Raw genomic sequence first — 17,610 nt, 5'->3', positions numbered from 1 at the left:
GAGCCTACGTGCCACAGCTCGTGAACCGACTCCTGGACGTCGTCGACCTCCAGGGACCACGTGGCTGCAGAGACAAGCTACACCTTTCTTCCTGTTTGCACCCGACATTGCCTGGTACCCACCTGGTGCCACGCTGGTCACTGGCTAGTGACTGTGAACACTGTCCCCTCTGCTTACAGGTCTTCAACATCTCCGATCCACTCTTGAATCCACTGCATCTCTCCCGGACCGACCGCCTGCAGCATCTTTGTCTTCAAGCTCCACGGAACAGATAGAAGAAACCCGACGCACTTCGAGGCCTATGCACCCGCTTCCTGTGGGTGAGGTAAAGCTGGCACACCTGTGCCCAAGTGTAGTATTACATCTCTAGTGCCTGTGTTCCAAATCTTGAGTTCCTAGTCCATCCGGAAGATCCTCTTTGCAGTAACTTTGTACTTTTTACGCACCCATTGAAACCTATGGGAGCACGCGTGTGACTATTTGCTCTGCACACGCCACCCGTGGACCTCCTGGTCACTAACTGAAGTTAGCTCCTTGTAGGCCCAGCGATTCTAGAGGCCCTAGGCCTTTTCCCTTTTCTGTTCGTGGTACTTATACCACTATTTTAGTATATGGTTTGAGTGGCCACCAGGGCCTATCCATATAAAGTGCAACTTCTGTGTATTCTACTGTAATCTTGTTTGACGATTTGTGCTCCTGTGCTCATAAAGAGACTAGGGGTTACTTTGAGAAATAAATATATATATATTTTGAATATATATCTGTGTGGTGTCCTTTCATTGGTATAAAAGGGGGTTGCATTTGGTAAAACAGCTGGCTTAACACGCTTCACGAGTTTAGCCTCAAAGACTGCTTAGCCTACGCTACCACTAGGGCAGCTAGTCCGAAAAGGTTGACTTACAACCACACCATAAGGGTTGCTTGGCATGGTACAAGGTGATCACTTTAACTAGTGAGCATCATATACCAGGCCAACTTCTCACACCAGGCGTCACAGTCCACGTCACCCACGATAGCCACGGGCCTCAGCTTTGCTGTGGAGTCAGGGTAGCCTCGGTGACGTCTGGAAATCCACTTCTGGTGATGCAAAGACTTTGGCATCCAGCGGGAGCTCCAGCGATGCCGACAGGTCAGTTGCTTCTTTGGTGCCTGCCAAGCAGGGGAGTCACTCCTTGACCCCAAGGGAGATTTCTTCCGTCTTCTAGTCGAAATAGAAAGTCGAAGGTCCAGGATATATGATGCAGAGTTTTGTCCAGAAGTAATCTAAAGTCCTAGGGACTGGATTCCTATACTTATACTAAGTTTAGGGGATGGCCCCACGTATGGGTGGGTTTGGAAAGAGGGATGGTTACACCCATTTCCTTTTTACAGTTTCGCACCAGAGCAGGGGCAGGTAGCCCCTGCAACCGGTTGGAACTGGACTATGCACAGGGACACCAAATGTGCCCCCAGTGCAGGACTGCAAAGCACCAGAGAGTGCTCCCGCCCAGCCCCAATACCCATCTGCCTGTCTGGGGAGGTGGTTACACCTCTCTTCGACAGGAAACCTATTGTCCAGGCCTCCCCTGCCAGAGTTTCGGTCAGCAGCAGGAGGCCAGACTGGTGGCTGTGGCATGGGCATCAATTTTGTGATGCCATGGCTCAGTAAAGTCCTACCGGTTTTGACCAGTGTGAACATGTCTCTCCCTCTAGAAGGGTGGAATGCTACCCCCACTGCCAGATCTGGCACGGGTGGGGGGGGGGTGGTGGGGTAGTATTCCAAAGTGTTTGACATCAAACACGACATGTTTGATGCAGCCATTCCAAAGTTAGCATTTACCGCGAGGTTATGATGCACTTAAGAGTATATGGTATGGCTGTATCACAGAACAGCCATAAGGAAGTATTTCTGAAAGCTGCAGAGGGGCTCAGCTCATGCTTGGGCACCGTCTCACAGAAAACCAAGCACTCTGCCTTCAGGATTGTCAAGGCCTGCCATAGGAGTGACTTATAGGTTTATATGTGTCTGCATATATATGTGGATAAAGGAAGCCTATACCACTGTAAGGGGTGCAAGCACGCCCTTACCCAGGCTACAGTAGCAGACCTGTGGTGCCATTTTGGAGTGCTTCCCAGGGGTGGCATAATACATGCTTAAGCCCATGGTAGGCCTCTGAGGTACCTCTGCCCTAGGTACATAGTATACCACATACTAGGGGCTTATAAGGCACTCCAGAATCCAATTAGATATGTACCTAATGTACATGCAAACCATTTTAGAGAGGATTCAGCTAGGCTGTGGTCCTGATTAGCAGGGCCACAGCCAGACTAAGGTCGAAAAACAGTGAAACACCAGCAAAAAGTGGGTTTCCCATGTGAAGCAGATCCTACTCTCCTACACAACCACCCCCCAAATGCAGGGACATTAAACTAACCTTGACCAGTTGAGTCTTCATATTCTAAGTGGAAATACCTAGAGAGTCCATCTGCATTGGCATGGTTACTCCCAGGTCTATGTTCCACTGTGAAGTCCATCCCCTGTAGGGAAATGGACCACCTAAGCAGTTTGGCACCCTTCATTTGTTTTAGCCATAAGAGGGGCTTATGGTCTGTCTGAACAAGGAAGTTAGTACCAAACAAGTATGGCCTCAACGTCTTCACAGCCCAAACCACAGCAAAGGCCTCCCTCTCAATGGCTGACCAACGTTACTCTCTAGGGGTCAGCCTTCTGCTTATGAAAGCTACTGTCTGATCCTGACCTTCATCATTCAATTGCGACAGTACAGCCCTTACCCCCAATTCAGATGCATCTGTTTGGACAATGAACCTCTTGGAGTAGTCAGGACTCTGCAGAATGGGAGCAGTGCACATGGCCTGCTTCAGGTTATCAAATGCCTTTTTGACAGCTAGCTGTCCACTGAACCTTTTTGGGCATCTTTTTAGAAGTTAAGTCATTCAAGGGTGTCACTATTGATCCATACCCTTTGACAAATCTCCTATAGTACCCAGTCAGGCCTAAGAAGGCTCTCACCTGAGTCTGGGTAGTTGGAGCAACCCATTCCATTATGGTCTGGATTTTGCTCTGTAATGGTTGAACCTGGCCCCCACCTACAAGGTGGCCCAGGTATACAACCTGGCTCTGCCCTACCTGGCACTTAGTAGCCTTGATAGTTAGGCCTGCTTTTTGCAGGGCCTCCAAAACATTCCTCAGGTGGACCAGGTGCTACTCCCAGATGGAGCTAAAGACAGCAATATCATCTAGATATGCTGCAATAACGTCTTCCAGGCCTGTAAGGACTTGATTCACCAACCTTTGGAAAGGGGCAGGTGCATTCTTCAAACCAAAGGGCATTACCACAAATTGATAGTGCCTACTAGGGGTAGAAAATGTTGTCTTTGGCTTTGCATCATCAGCTAGTCTGATCTGCCAGTAGCCAGCTGTCAGGTCAAATGTGCTTAGAAACTTGGCTGAGGCCAAAGTATCTATTAGCTCATCTGCCCTGGGGATGGGATGGGCATCAGTCCTAGTGACTGCATTGAGATCCCTGTAGTCTTCACAAAACCTCATCTCTCTTTTCCCACCACTGGTGTGAGGTTTAGGTACCAAGACTACTGGGCTAGCCCAAGGGCTAACTGACGGTTCAATCACACCCAGATCCAACATCTTTTGGACTTCTGTCCTTATACAGTCCCTGACATGGTCAGGTTGCCTGTAGATCTTATTCTTCACAGGTAGTCTGTCCCCAGTGTCCACTTCATGAGTGCACCAGGTGGTGTGACTTGGAGTCAGAGAAAACATATGTCTAAACTGGCTGAGAAGGTTTCTGCAGTCAGTTTGCTGCTGGGCAGTGAGGCTGCCTGCCAAGGCTACACCATCAACTGACCCATCATCAGGGTTCTGAGAAAGCAGGTCAGGGAGTGGATCACTCTCTTCCTCCTGTCCTTCATCAGTAGCCATGAGCAAGCCCATGTCTGCCCTGTTAACATATGGTTTAAGTCTGTTGACATGAAGTACCCGATGGGGACTCCTAGGGGATCCAAGGTCTACCAAGTAGGTAACCTCTCCTGATTGCTCAACAATTTATGGGGCCACTCCAATTGTCCTGGAGTGCTGCTGGGGCCACAGGCTCCAACACCCACACTTTCTGTCCTGGCTGGTAAACAGTCAGTACAGCCTTTTGGTCATGCCAGGCATTTTGCAGTTCCTGTCTAGCCTCAAGGTTTTTGTTTGCCTTTTTCATGTACTCAGCCATCCTGGAGCGGAGACCAAGTACATAGTCCCCTATGTCTTGCTTTGGGGGCTTGAGAGGCAACTCCCATCCTTACTTCACCAAACACAATGGACCCCTGACAGGGTGTCCAAACAAAAGTTCAAATGGGCTGTAGCCAACCCCCTTTTGAGGCACCTCCCTGTATGCAAATAAAAGGCAGGGCAAGAGCAGGTTTCATTTTTGCCTAAGCTTCTCTGGGAGTCCTTTGATCATGCCCTTTAAGGTTTTGTTGAATGTCTCAACTAAACCATTGCATTGTGGGTGATAGGGTGTGGTGAACTTGTAGTTCACTCCACACTCCTTCCACATAGCAGTCAAGTAACTAGACATGAAGTTTGCTTCCCTGACAGATACTACCTCCTTAGGAAAGCCTACTCTTGAGAACACACTCAAGAGAGCTCTTGCCACTACAGGGGCTGTAGTGGTCCTTCGGGGAATTGCCTCTGGGTACCTGGTGGCATGACCCACCACCACCAGTATAAATCTGTGCCCAGATGCTTTTTGGGGATCCATGGGAGCAACAATGTCAATCCCTACCCTTTCAAAGGGCACCCCCACCACAGGTAGTGTTATCAGGAGCGACAAAACTCCTTTGTGTCTTCAGACATGTGAGGCCAGTGAAAGTGAGGAACAATTCTGTCCCAAGTCTTGTTTTGGCCTAGGTGTCCTGCTAGGGGAATATCATGGGCTAGTGTCAATAGGAAACCCCTAAACTTCAGAGGTATAACCAACCTCCTGGATGCACCAGGCTTGGGGTCTCTACTCTCTGAGTATAGGAGTCCATCATCCCAATAAACTTTATGGGTGCCACTAGCATTCCCAGCAGCCTCATCAGCAGCTTGCTGTCTGAGGGTTTCAAGAGAGGGGCAGGTTTTCTGCTCCTGGCTCAGATCAGACCTGGAAGGGCCCCCTGTCCCCAAGAACTCAACCTGGTCAGGTTCAAGCTCCTCTGGGACAGTTCCTTCTTCAGGCTCAAGATCATCTCCCTGAGGAGACTGATCAGCAGAGGGAAGGCTCTGCCTTAACCGTACTGCTCCTCCTCTTGTGAGGCACCTGGTCCATTATTCCAGAATCCAGGGCCTGTCCAGTTTTAGACATTTTTGCCTGTGACCTGGTCACAGCAAAGACATGTGCAGGGATCCCTAACATTTCTGCATGTGTCCTGAGCTCCACTTCATTCCAAGCTGAAGTCTCTAGATCATTGCCAAGCAAGTACTGTACTGGTAGGTCTGCACTTACCACAATCTTCTTAAGGCCAGTTACCCCTCCCCAGGAGAAGTTAACAACTGCCAGAGAATGGTCTGTTCTGACATTGCTAGCATTGGTCACTTGGTACATTTCACCAAGTATAATCTGCCCAGAATCCACAAGATCTGTTGTCACCATTGTGACACTTGCTCAAGTGTCCCTGAATGCCCAAGCTTCTATTCCATTTATCAAAGGCTGCTGTCTGTATTTGCCCAGGTTACTGGGAGTCACAAAGGGGGACATATCCATGCCTCCATCACTGACAAGCACAGCCTGAATTGGAACTCTGACTAGGCCAGAGTCCATCTCAGAACCCAGGGTCAACCCTACTACACCCTTATTCTGTGTATTCCCACCACCAATTGTAACTGCACTAGGGGGAGCAGGTGCCTTAGGGGCATTGGTGGTGGCTGGAGTATTTTCTTTGGCCTTGGTGCAGTCACTAGTCCAGTGAGTTTTCTGTTTACAGGTTTTGCACCAAGGTTTCTTTTGGCCTTTACCCCTACTTGACTGTGACTCCCTATTAGAAGAAGATTTTTGGGGCCCTTGAGAAGACTTCTGGTCTTGGCCCTTGTCCCCACCCTTGTCAGAGTTCTTGGCATCTTGGTTCTTAGGGTCACCACCTTGGTTCTGTACCTTCTGCCTCACCCTGGTTTTGACCCATGTGCCTGCCTTCTTTCCCAATTAGTGGGGAGAGGTCAGATCAGAGTCTACCAGGTACTGGTGCAACAGCTGAATTTGACAGTTATTAAGAATCTGCTCCCTCATTATCAGATTGTACAATCCTTTGAAGTCACACACTTTACTGCCCAATAACCAACCTTCCAGAACCTTAGCAGCATAGTCAACAAAGTCAACCCAGTCATGCTTTTGTGCTTTTTGGGTGTCTCTGAACTTTATTTATTTATTTATTTATTTGTGTATTTTGTAAAGCGCACAGCTGCCCCAACGGGGCGTCCCGGCGCTGAGAACTCTGGAAACAGAGAGCATAGGATCAGAAAGCCTGTTTAAGAAGAGAAGAGATGTGTCTTCAGGGATTTACGGAATGCCTATTCTGTTTGGCAGGTGCGTAAGGCTAGCGGGAGCTTGTTCCAACGCTGAGTGGCGCAGACCTCAAAGGTTTTTCCACCTGCACGAGCTCGTTTAAATCGTGGAGTGTCCAGGCAAAATAGGGAATTGGAGCGTAATGTCCTGGAGTTGACATACGGTCGCAAGGTGTTTTACAAATGGGCCGACCCATTGCCTTTTGACGCTCGGAAGGCCAGCGTCATGGCTTTGAAAACGCATCTTTTAGCAATGGGTAGCCAGTGCAGTTTACGAAGGTGTGGAGAAATATGATGTCTAGCAGGGATTCTCTCCACCAGCCGGGCGGCGGCGTTTTGGACCGTCTGAAGTTTATGACAAAGGCCTGCTGTGATACCAAGGTAAAGGGCATTGGCATAGTCAAGATGGGATGTTATCAATGCCTGGATCACAGTCTTACGGCAGTCCGCCGGCAAGTAATTAATAAGCCGTTTAATAGTCCTGATCTTTGCGAAGCAGGAGGCTGCTACTGTTTGTACCTGAGTGTTGAAACTGAGGTGGTTATCCCAACGTACTCCTAGGTTTCTCACCGAGTCTTTGGGGGTGGGGGCTTGGCTCAGATCATCTGGCCACCACAGGCTAGAATCCAGAGGGGATGGTGAGTTGAAAAACAGAATCTCCGTTTTTCCTGCATTAAGTCGGAGGGAGTTGGCATCCATCCAACTAGAAATGTCCCTAAGGCAGGATTTCAGCGGATCAAAAGCAGAAACGGAGGGGGTATCAAAGGTGAAGAGTAGCTGAATGTCGTCAGCATAGGAGGTGGATTTAATCCCAGTCTGGGCGATCAGCTTGACCAAGGGGGTGAAATAAACATTAAATAGGAGCGGACTCAGGGAAGAGCCCTGTGGGACTCCCCATTTGAGTGATCTGGCGGGGGAAGTGTAGGGAGGGGTGAAAACCTGCTGTGTGCGGTCCGAAAGATAAGATGAGAACCATTTCTACACAGCGCCGCCCAAACCTAAGTCCTCCAGCCTTCTCAGCAAGATCTTATGAGAGACGGTGTCGAATGCTGCTGAAAGATCCAGCAGCACTAACACCGCCCTCGACCCCCTCGACTTTAACCTGTATTGTTCAGTGGCTAGGCCAAACCCATCTATTAGTGCACTTTTCAAGACCTGGTAATCATTAGCGTCCTCATCTCTTACAGTGAGGAGCTTGTCTCTACCTTTGTCTGCAAAGGAGAGCCATAATATTGCTGCCTACTGACCTTGAGGGACCTTTTGTACTTTACAGGCAGTTATCCATTTGTGGATGTCATCCACACTCTGGTAGGGAGGGACAATCTTACTTAGGTTTCTATGGTCATAAGACCTCTCCCTATTTCTAGGGAAATTGCTGCCACCAAGGGACTCTAGTCCCTCCTTTTTACTAGCTCTATAGAGCTCTAGGGGTTCCCTATATAAGGCCATCTGCTACGTTCTGAGGTTGAACTTGTCTTGCTCATACGTCAGCAGTCTCTATTTATAGGGAAGGAGCTCACTGGTTCCTGGTAGGGACCCACTGGTTCCTGGCCGGTTAGACAATTCTAATGTGGTGTGGTGTATTGCACTACCTACACTAGTGTGTCCTACTAAACTCTCTTAAGTTGTAGAAAGGGTGTGCTATCCCTTGACACACAACTCTAAGTTCAGTAGAACTTACTGTAGCTAAACTTGATATTATATGTACCTCAGATACCTTTAGTGGTTTTCAGTTGATAAATTCAATTGAGATTATCTGGTAAAACAATAGAAAGCTGGAATCCCAAACGCTGCACACCAATGTGAGAAGGTGGCTTGATATATGCTGTCTACTAGTTGTAGTGGGCACCTTGTATCAGTCCAAACAACCCCTATGGTGATAGGTGATAAGGCCCAATTCTTGTCTAACCAATTATCTACAAGAACCCTCTCAGGTCGCCAGGACCTTTTTACTTGCCAAATAGCGTAGAGGGAGTAAACACAATTATCAGATTATAACTACCGCAATTTGACATCATTAAAGGAGAGAGGACTCAGAATCTAGAGTTTTCGAGATTTTATTATGAGCAAGAACATCTGAACATAAAGGCACCTCAATACAAGGCACAAACGATAAATGGGCACTAACACAAAAGCTAACCTACGAAGGATTCGCATTCGACTAAAAATAAAAAGAATTACAGATTCTAAAAGCATCAAATAAAGAATCGTTATACTAATATCAATTTTCGGAATCATTAGTCAAAACATTTCTGTCCCTACTCTATTCTAAAGTGGCATCCCTACTTAGCATTCCCTCCTAGACCAGAGAATCATGGAAAAGGTGTCAGGAGTGAAACTTCCTAAGAAGTCTTCACTTAGTGAGAGCTCGCTCTATGATGCTCCTTCTAGCTTCCCACCTAAAACTCATCTGCTCAACCCATGAGAGACTGTCCCTAATACAAAACTCAAAAATCGCAGAACACGCCCTTCGGCACACCTCTTCAGCCAGGTCTTCCTCCGGTAAATTTCCATCCAGAGCTGTCCATCTTCCATCGTCCGTTAGCTTGACCTTGGGTCTCAGGCACCTTCCATACTAAGAGTTACAGTTGCACATTCCAATGCACTCCCCTGTAGGCTCCTCGCCGTATCTCAACTCCTAAAACAAAGACTTATTCTCACTAACAAGCTAAATGTCCTTGCACCTGCAACAGAAACATGGGAATGAAAAGGAAAGCTCTTCGCATCTTGAAGTTTTACATTTCACGGCAACTCAAGCCTTAACCAAGAACTCCCTGTCAGCCTGTAAAATATAGCTAAAATAAGAAATGAACACGCCTTCTCTTCTACATATGCAGTTAGGCCTTACAAATTTAAACGCATTATGAAACCACATTCTAAGCATTAATTCAACATAATCATCTCGTAAATAAGCAACCTACTTTTTAATTCTAACGTGGCACACATTTAATCCATTACATGGATTGTGAAACCTAATCATCTACATTATTCTAAATACATTCCCGATAACTTGCAACGTTAAACTTCGCACACATTCTCTTCAGTCAACCCTGCAATCTCCTGGTGTATCGTGGTAATGTTGCCTATATATTTCTCCAGATTCTTGCTATTGTCTGGAATATACGTACTGCAGTCCTGGACCTTCAACAATTTACAGACTCCGCCCTCTTTTGCCAATAACACGTCTAAAGCAAGACGATTTTGCAAAACCATTGTTCTTATCGATAACATCTCTCCATCAACCAACAGCAATGACCTCGCCGTGTTCATTGACAATTCATCAACCACAGTCGCCAGCTTTCTTATTTTCACGTCATTCACGACCATGCCCAAACCGGGTATCATTGCTCCAAAGATATCACCAATCACTGCTCCTGCACTCGCAGCTCTTCGCACTTTAGAATGATGTCCTGTCTCTAACAAATTTAATTCTTCTGTATGGTAAATATTCGGAAAAATGATAGCCAAGTAGCATGTACCATACCAATTCACAGGCAATCTCACGTAAGCATTCTTTCCGCATACAAAATACACCGTTGGAATCACTTGCACCGGACCCTTCAAACAGTTCTTAGCAGAATCTTCCATAGTAAAGGTATGGTCACACGTACTATGTCCCACTGAAACCTTGGCATAATAGGTCTGCGGACGTCCCACACACAAATTCCCCTTCTGTACTTGATCTAATGCTATAGGTCCATAACTTCCCTTGGATCTGTGTAATCTCTCCTCCTCAGTCCAATCTACTGGACTCTCTCCTGTGTTTCGTGTCTGGGTTAGTTTTCTATATCTATCCTCAATTTGACCAATGAACTTCTTTTCAGTTTCCGACAATAAGCATGTCAAATTATGTCGATGAGCATAAGCTGTATCTAAACTCGTGGTCGGTATGAAATAAGTCCGAAGTCTATCTTCTGACTTATAATAATCATACTTATTCAAGTGCTTATATGCCGGAACTTCAGGAAGTACTGCATCATAGTTAGAAAAGAAATACTCAAACTGTTTCCTCTCATAGAACAGGCTAAGCAATGAGCTGCAAGAAATCCCATTTGTTAGTGGAAGGTGATGGTATCTAATACCCTCGTCTACAGAAGAAGGCAACTGCATACACACATAGCAATCCTTCGCATCCATCGCGTCAACATACTCATACAACAGCTTCGCATAAGCATTAAGCTTGAAATCACCTCTAGACAGGTCTACATGAAGTCTATGACTCTCTTCAAGTGTCAAAGCTCTTTGAGCTCCTTTAGTAACCCCTTTTTGGCTGGAAGTGGTAGGTGTAGGTGTCCCCTGTACCTCCCCTCCTGCTCGTGTGACACTATATATGAGGCTACAATTATCGCAACTATAACAGCTATCACTACCCCAAGAAGTGTACCTATCACTAATTTAGCCCTACGGTGAGTATTTCCAGCTTCTGCCATCTTCGTAAAGTTCTCAAAATTCAGTTCAATGATAACAGGTAAAAGTCTCTCTCTCATCCGAAGTTTCTTGTCAACTCAGTTCAATAACCACCTTGAAGCTGGAAAACCCCTAACAATTTTCAGTTCCTTATTTACACAGTCCAGAAAAAGACTTCCCTAGCCCTCTTTCGTTTTCTCCAACAGAAAATCCCTAAATTTATTCTTTTTCCACTCGGGCCTAGGTTACCTTCTTTCACACTTATATACAACCAAAGTTCACCATCAGCCCAGAACAATATTCGGTCCCAACAGCTCTAGGACCCCCTGCAAGATTTCAATTTGAAGTGTCATCAACTCCTGAGGTGCTGGTATAACGACAAAAGTCGGAAAGACTAAGGTGTCCAAAATCAATTCACGAAATTTACTCAGAAGCGGTGGACTCGGAATATTAAGGGTGAATATCCCATCGATTTCCAATCCTGGGATTTTCACCAACACTTCTATCTTCAGATTCGGAGAACTGCTGACCAGAGTCAAGGATCTCAGCCTCCCCGTGCTCAGTATGCCTGGCATCAGTCACAGCGTATGTCCACTTTGGTGAGGCGTACCTTCGACACGGCACTCTTGCTCTCCTCGACTTTCTCAGACCACCTTGAGCTTGCTCTTCGTCACTCTGCTTTGATTCGGACGTTTCGGAAACTGGGGCAAGATCTCTTCCTGGTGCCACTCGCAAGTTTACCCATCTCTGACTCACGGGCCAAACTCTTTCTGCTTCTGTGGCACTTCTGCTCTCCCTGTGAGTACCCTGTGCACTACTTCCTTCTTCAGCAGAATTTGACTCTACTCCACCCACAGCAACACTTTCTTCGTCTGAGTCAAATTCGGGACTTCGACTTGCACATCCCCTTTCAGCTTGGTCTAGTGCACCACCAACTACGTCAGCAACCCTCACAGCTTGACTTTCCCTCCCAGATGGCTCTGCCACCTCAGCTGGATTTTCATTCATGAGAGAGCTGTATCTTCCAAGGGTGCTGGCACTCTACGGGTATGGGAGGCATGCACCCAGTTCGGCAATCCTCCACACTTCACTGCTGTATTCGTAACCAGGATTATCTGGTACGGCCCACGCCAACGAGCATCCAGGCAACTCTTCCTCGCGTGTTTACGCACGAGTGCCCAATCCCCTGGGCACAAGTCGTGGCACAGGTCACTTGCGGCTGGAACAGCTGCTGCTTGCACCTGCTGAGACACAGAACGGACCACGTCAGCCAGGCCTTTACAGTAGTCGAGAATCAAATCATCAGTGATGTTAATCAAAGCAGTGGCAGGTATTGCTGGCAAACGCATCGCTCTCCCCATGAGGATCTCATGAGGCGACAATCCAGTCCTCCTATCAGGCACACTACAGAGACTCATGAGAACGAAGGGTAATGCGTCTGGCCATTTCAAAGATGTCGAAGAACACACTTTTGCCATCCGGGCTTTCAAAGTCTCATTAACTTGTTCCACAATCCCAGAAGCCTCTGGTCAATAACTGCAATGTAACCTTTGGTCTACATTTTAGGGCTGCACAAAGCAATTTCATGATCTCACTATGAAAATGCGTTCCTCTGTCTGACTCAATTCAATATTACTTTATTTCGATTTAAATTTATAAATCATGAAAAGCATACAATAAAAGACAATCAATAAAATACAATTTTTTTAAAAGTTATTAAAAATATAAGAAATCTTTCCAGAATAAAAAAGAGTGCTTTAGAATGGTCGAGCTTTCAGTAAAGATAGCTAAAAAGAGTTTAATATTTACACGATTATATCATTAAATAAAATCAATGATTCTTTAATCTAAAATCTTTCGGTGATAAACAATAGACTTCAAGAAACTGGCTACTGTAAATGTCAGTAAATCTCCTTCCAGCATCTGGAGGAACAAAAATGCTGGGCGACATTGCCTGAATCCTAGACTCCTCAGAATAGGAACAAGAAGTTTTTTCCTGCTTTCTGCAAAAAATTTGCAGAAAAGGATGGTATGCATGGTTGTTTGTGGTGATATGAGGTCTCAGGGGCAAACAGGTAAATTTTTTACCCAATTATTCTGAACTGGAAAGGCTATTATTCGGTGGAAAATATTCATCCTGAGTCTTACCAATAAATAGCGCTCATGGTTTGTCATTTTTAGGGTCAAATATGGCTGCAGGGTTGGGACCAGTTGAATCATTAGGCTGTGAGTGACAGATGGTTTAGTTACTTCACTCAATAGCCTCAGCTCCTCCAGATGGGCGAGTGCTTTGGTTTTTAGAGTTTTTCTTGACACCTCACATATTGACGAGGGATCGTAGAAATACTTGTCCCAGCCCAAATCGTGGAGGAAGGATGCAATATACCTCAGCCACTTAGACCTATGAGCGTTATCCAGGTTTAAGCAGTCCAAGAGAAGTGATTGGGAAAGATTGGCTTTATCTGAAGTTCATATTTTGCGCCAAAGCAAAAGAGGCTCCACTTTTGCTAGGTCCACCAGATGTACAAGTCCCAGTTCTAGGTGGCAAGCGAAGGTGCTCATACTTCCCGGGACTGAAAGGAGAGACCTTAAAAAACAGTTTTCGACTTTCTGGATGATATCTAAGTTCACAAAGCCCCATAGGCCAGCCCCATATACGGCCCCTGACAAGCATTTGGCTTTATAAATCTGAATGATTTCATTTGGGGCTCTATTGCCCAGTTTCCTAATAAAGTTAAGAAGGGCTGTAACTGTTCTCAGGAAAAGTAGTCTTCGGGTTTCCACTGCTGCTTTCCATGATAATTTGTTGTCTATTATTATGCCCAGATAAGAGTAAGTATGGGTAGTAGCTATCTTTTGGTTGTTCAAAAAAATGCCCCTCATTTTATTGGCATTTGTACGGGAAGAGTTTGACCTCATAATGAAAGTTTTGGTTATGTTTATCCTGAGGTCAAGGCTTGCCATGAACGTGGAATATCTACTCAGATTTTTTTGTAGTTCGCAGGGAGTACGTGCCAGTATGACCGAGTCATCTGCATAAAGTAATGCAGGTATTGGGCGTTTACATATCATTGGGAGGTCCTGGGAACCCTTCAGCATTTCCTTCTCCAGTGCGTTAGTGTATAATGTGAAAAGAAGAGGGGCAAGGACACATCCTTGTCTAACTCCTTTTTCTACTGGAAAAGGGTCGGTCAGCTCCCCCCCCACCCCATAACAAACACGAGCAGAAGCCTTTACATAAAGTTCCCTAACATATGTAAGTAAATTCAGGGGGACCCCCATGTCAGCCAATATTACCCATAATTTGGAATGGGAAACACAGTCAAACGCGGCTGTCAAGTCCACGTAGACCATATATAGGTCACCCTTTTTAATGTGGACATATTTATCAATTAAAAGAGAGAGGTTAAGGGCCTGCTCTATAGTGCCTATGCCCTGTCGAAACCCATATTGTAAATCAGAAATGACCCTACCTTCATCAGCCCAGTCTTGTAGTTGTTCAAGGATAACTCTCCCTGCCAGCTTGCCCAGGGAGTCTAACAAGGATATTGGGCGATAGCAGGATACAGAGTCCCGGTCACCCTTCTTGAAGATTGGGACTAATATGGATTTTGACCAGGATGGTAGTACGCCCATCTCACAGGTAGCGTTCAAAACTCTGGTTAAAATAGGGGTCCACAAATCCGTTTGGTCTTTGAATAGATCAATAGGGACTCCGTCTGGGCCCGGTGCCTTCCCGTTTTTACTTGCGTTCAGGGCCAAAACGATTTGTTCCAAAGAGAAGTGAAGGTCGATAGGGTAGATTGAAGATGGTTCTTCTAATGTTTTAGGGTTCAAGCTGTGTAAATGCAGCGCTTCAAGTGACTCTTTATCTACCGAAAAAATATTAGAAAAATGCCGGACCCATTCCTTTTCCTCAATGGCTACATCAAGCTTAGCGTGATGTGTGTTATCAAAAAAAGGAGACTTTACTATTTGCCAGAAAGCTGTCATGTTTTTTTGGGAGCAAGTTTCGTGCAATTGTTCCCAAAGCTGAGTTTTTAGTTCTTTTTTCCTGGTTTTTAGGATTTGGTTATAGACTTTCCTAAGAGTTACTATCTCTTGTGGGTACCTTGTTGTTTTTCTTAGTGCCGATTTTAAGTTGGAATATGCGGATGTGCAATCATGGTTGAACCACCCTTTTTGTTTATTTGAGACGTGTGTTCTTTCCACCCACAATGCTTCATTGATTGCCACGACAATCAGTTTGAAGCTAGTAATTACCTCCAAGTTGCTAGAATGTGGATTAAGACAGGTCATGATGGGTAAGTTAGCGCTTGTGATCACTTGTTTGGTCAACTCCATGGGCACTACATTTCCCCATTTAAGGGCATAACCGTTTAATCTAGAAAGTGCTAGGTTGTTTTCTGAAAGAATGGTTCCCGTACCTCTCTTTGGCTTATGGGCCAAGGAGAGGGAAATGCTGAGAGGATAATGATCACTTAGCAAGACTAGGTGTCTGGTGAAGACAATGTTTTCTGTCCTCTCAGCATGTCTGACTCAAAATCGGTCGGGAAACCGAACCTCAGGATAAGCTCTCTCAGTAGTAACTTGGCTACGGTGAGTGTGTCACACCTACGTGTTGGGTTAGCCTTCACCCATCTAGAAAAGACACATACTGCAACTAATATGTACCTCAACCCATTGCAGCTTGGCATCTCAATTAAATCCAACTGCATTCTGTTGAAAGGCCCACCTGACCTCCCAATATGACTCAGCGTCACAGCCGTCCTTTTCCCTACATTCATTTGTTGACACGTTACACATCTCTGACACACAGCCTCAGCTACTGCACAAAACTTCGGATTGTACCACGTTTGACGAAACACTCGCACCATTGCACCATTGCATTTCTGTCAAGATGTACAGCACCATGTATCAATCTTGCCATAGGATTCAACAGACATTCCGGTAACACAGCTCTTGCATCATTCGAAATCCAGACATCCACATCTCCCTTCTCACATCCAGCTCGCACCCAACTATCCCGTTCTTGATCGGAAACTTCATCCTGCAACCGTTTCAGTTCTTCCCAAGTATCAGCCATGGCTAACATCATGTTGAAATCGGTTCTTTCTTGGCTTCCCTCAACATGCCTTTCAGTGAATGTGCATCCCTGTTCTGCACAAAATCGAGCAACTTCATCTGCATAGTTATTACCTAATGACACAAAGTCATTCCCCTTGGAGTGTGCAGAACACTTAACAACTGCGATTTCCTCTGGACTTTGCAATGCTTCCAACAATTGCCTCACATACACCCACATGCATCAAGCACAAAACCGGTCGCAAACGGGCAGATTCTCAGAATCTGCCCCTTTGCGACCGGTATTTTTGCATTTGGGATGCATCATCCCAAAAGCACAAATCGCTATTTAAGGAATCTCAAAATAGCGATTCCTTAAATAGCGATAGCATTTAAGGAATCCCTAATTGAGATTCCTTAAATGCAATGCATTACAGTTTTAAAAATAGCGATTTCGCTATTAGCGTGAGCAAATTACCATGAAGCTAGACTTCATGGTAATTTGCGAAAACTTAGAAAAATGCACTTATTTGCTTTTTTCTAAGTTTCATGTTGCGCACACACATGCCCTTAGAGCATGTGTGTATGCAACATATGTGCAGGGTTAACATACATGGGTGCAATAGGGTGTCATTTTGACACCCTTGCACCATCGAAATTGCGGGAGCAATTTGCGAGTACCTATTGGTACTCGCAAATTGCTCCCGCAATCTCTAATTCATTCCTATGGCCCAGGAGGCCCATAGGCATGAATGGGAAGACATTCCTTAATTGCGACTCGCAATTTGCTAGTCGCAATTAAGGAATTTGTGGGAATCGCTATTTCTTTAGCGATTCCTACATGCATAGGGTTTTGCTATTCCTTAATTGCGATTCCTTAATAATCGCAATTAAGGAATCGCAAAACCCTATGATGATGCATGTGCCTGATAGTCCCCATTTCTAATGGGTGAACCAGAAGATGTCATAAACCCTCTCTGTGACCATAGCTGTCCGAAGTCATGAACAACACCAAACCCATGACTATCGGTATAAATCATTATACGAATCTTGTCAGCAGCCAAACAGGCACGGGTCAAAGCAATAAGTTCAGCCACTTGTGCGGAGTATACTCCTTCTAAATAAGTGGCTTCAACCACTCCAGTGAGGGTACATACAGGAAACGCTGCTTTCAGTCAACCAGCACTGTCTCTTAAGGATGAACCGTTCACAAAGAAAATTTCACCCGGGACTGGAAGCGGCTCATCGACAATATCAGGTCTTGGTTTGGTGCACAATTCAGTCACATCAAGACAATCATGGTCCTCACAGTCTTCATCGTCTACATTTGGAATAGGCAACAGTGTGGCAGGATTTAAAACAGAGCACCTCTTCAGCGTCACGTTATCTGCAGCAAGGATGACTTGTTCATAACGCGTCAACCTATTATTCGTGAGGTGCTGTGTTTTAGTCCTAGTCATCAACAGTTCAACAGAATTTGGTACATAAACAGTAAGCGGATGATCCATGACAATGCTCTCACATCTTTCGATACTGACACCCGTTGCGGCAACGGATTTGAGACATCCGGGCAACGCAGAAGCTACTGGATCTAAAGT

The sequence above is a fragment of the Triturus cristatus genome, chromosome 4_2, assembly GCF_964204655.1.
Source record: "Triturus cristatus chromosome 4_2, aTriCri1.1, whole genome shotgun sequence".
Classification (NCBI taxonomy): Eukaryota; Metazoa; Chordata; class Amphibia; order Caudata; family Salamandridae; genus Triturus; species Triturus cristatus.
Note: the sequence above shows the minus strand (reverse complement) of the source record.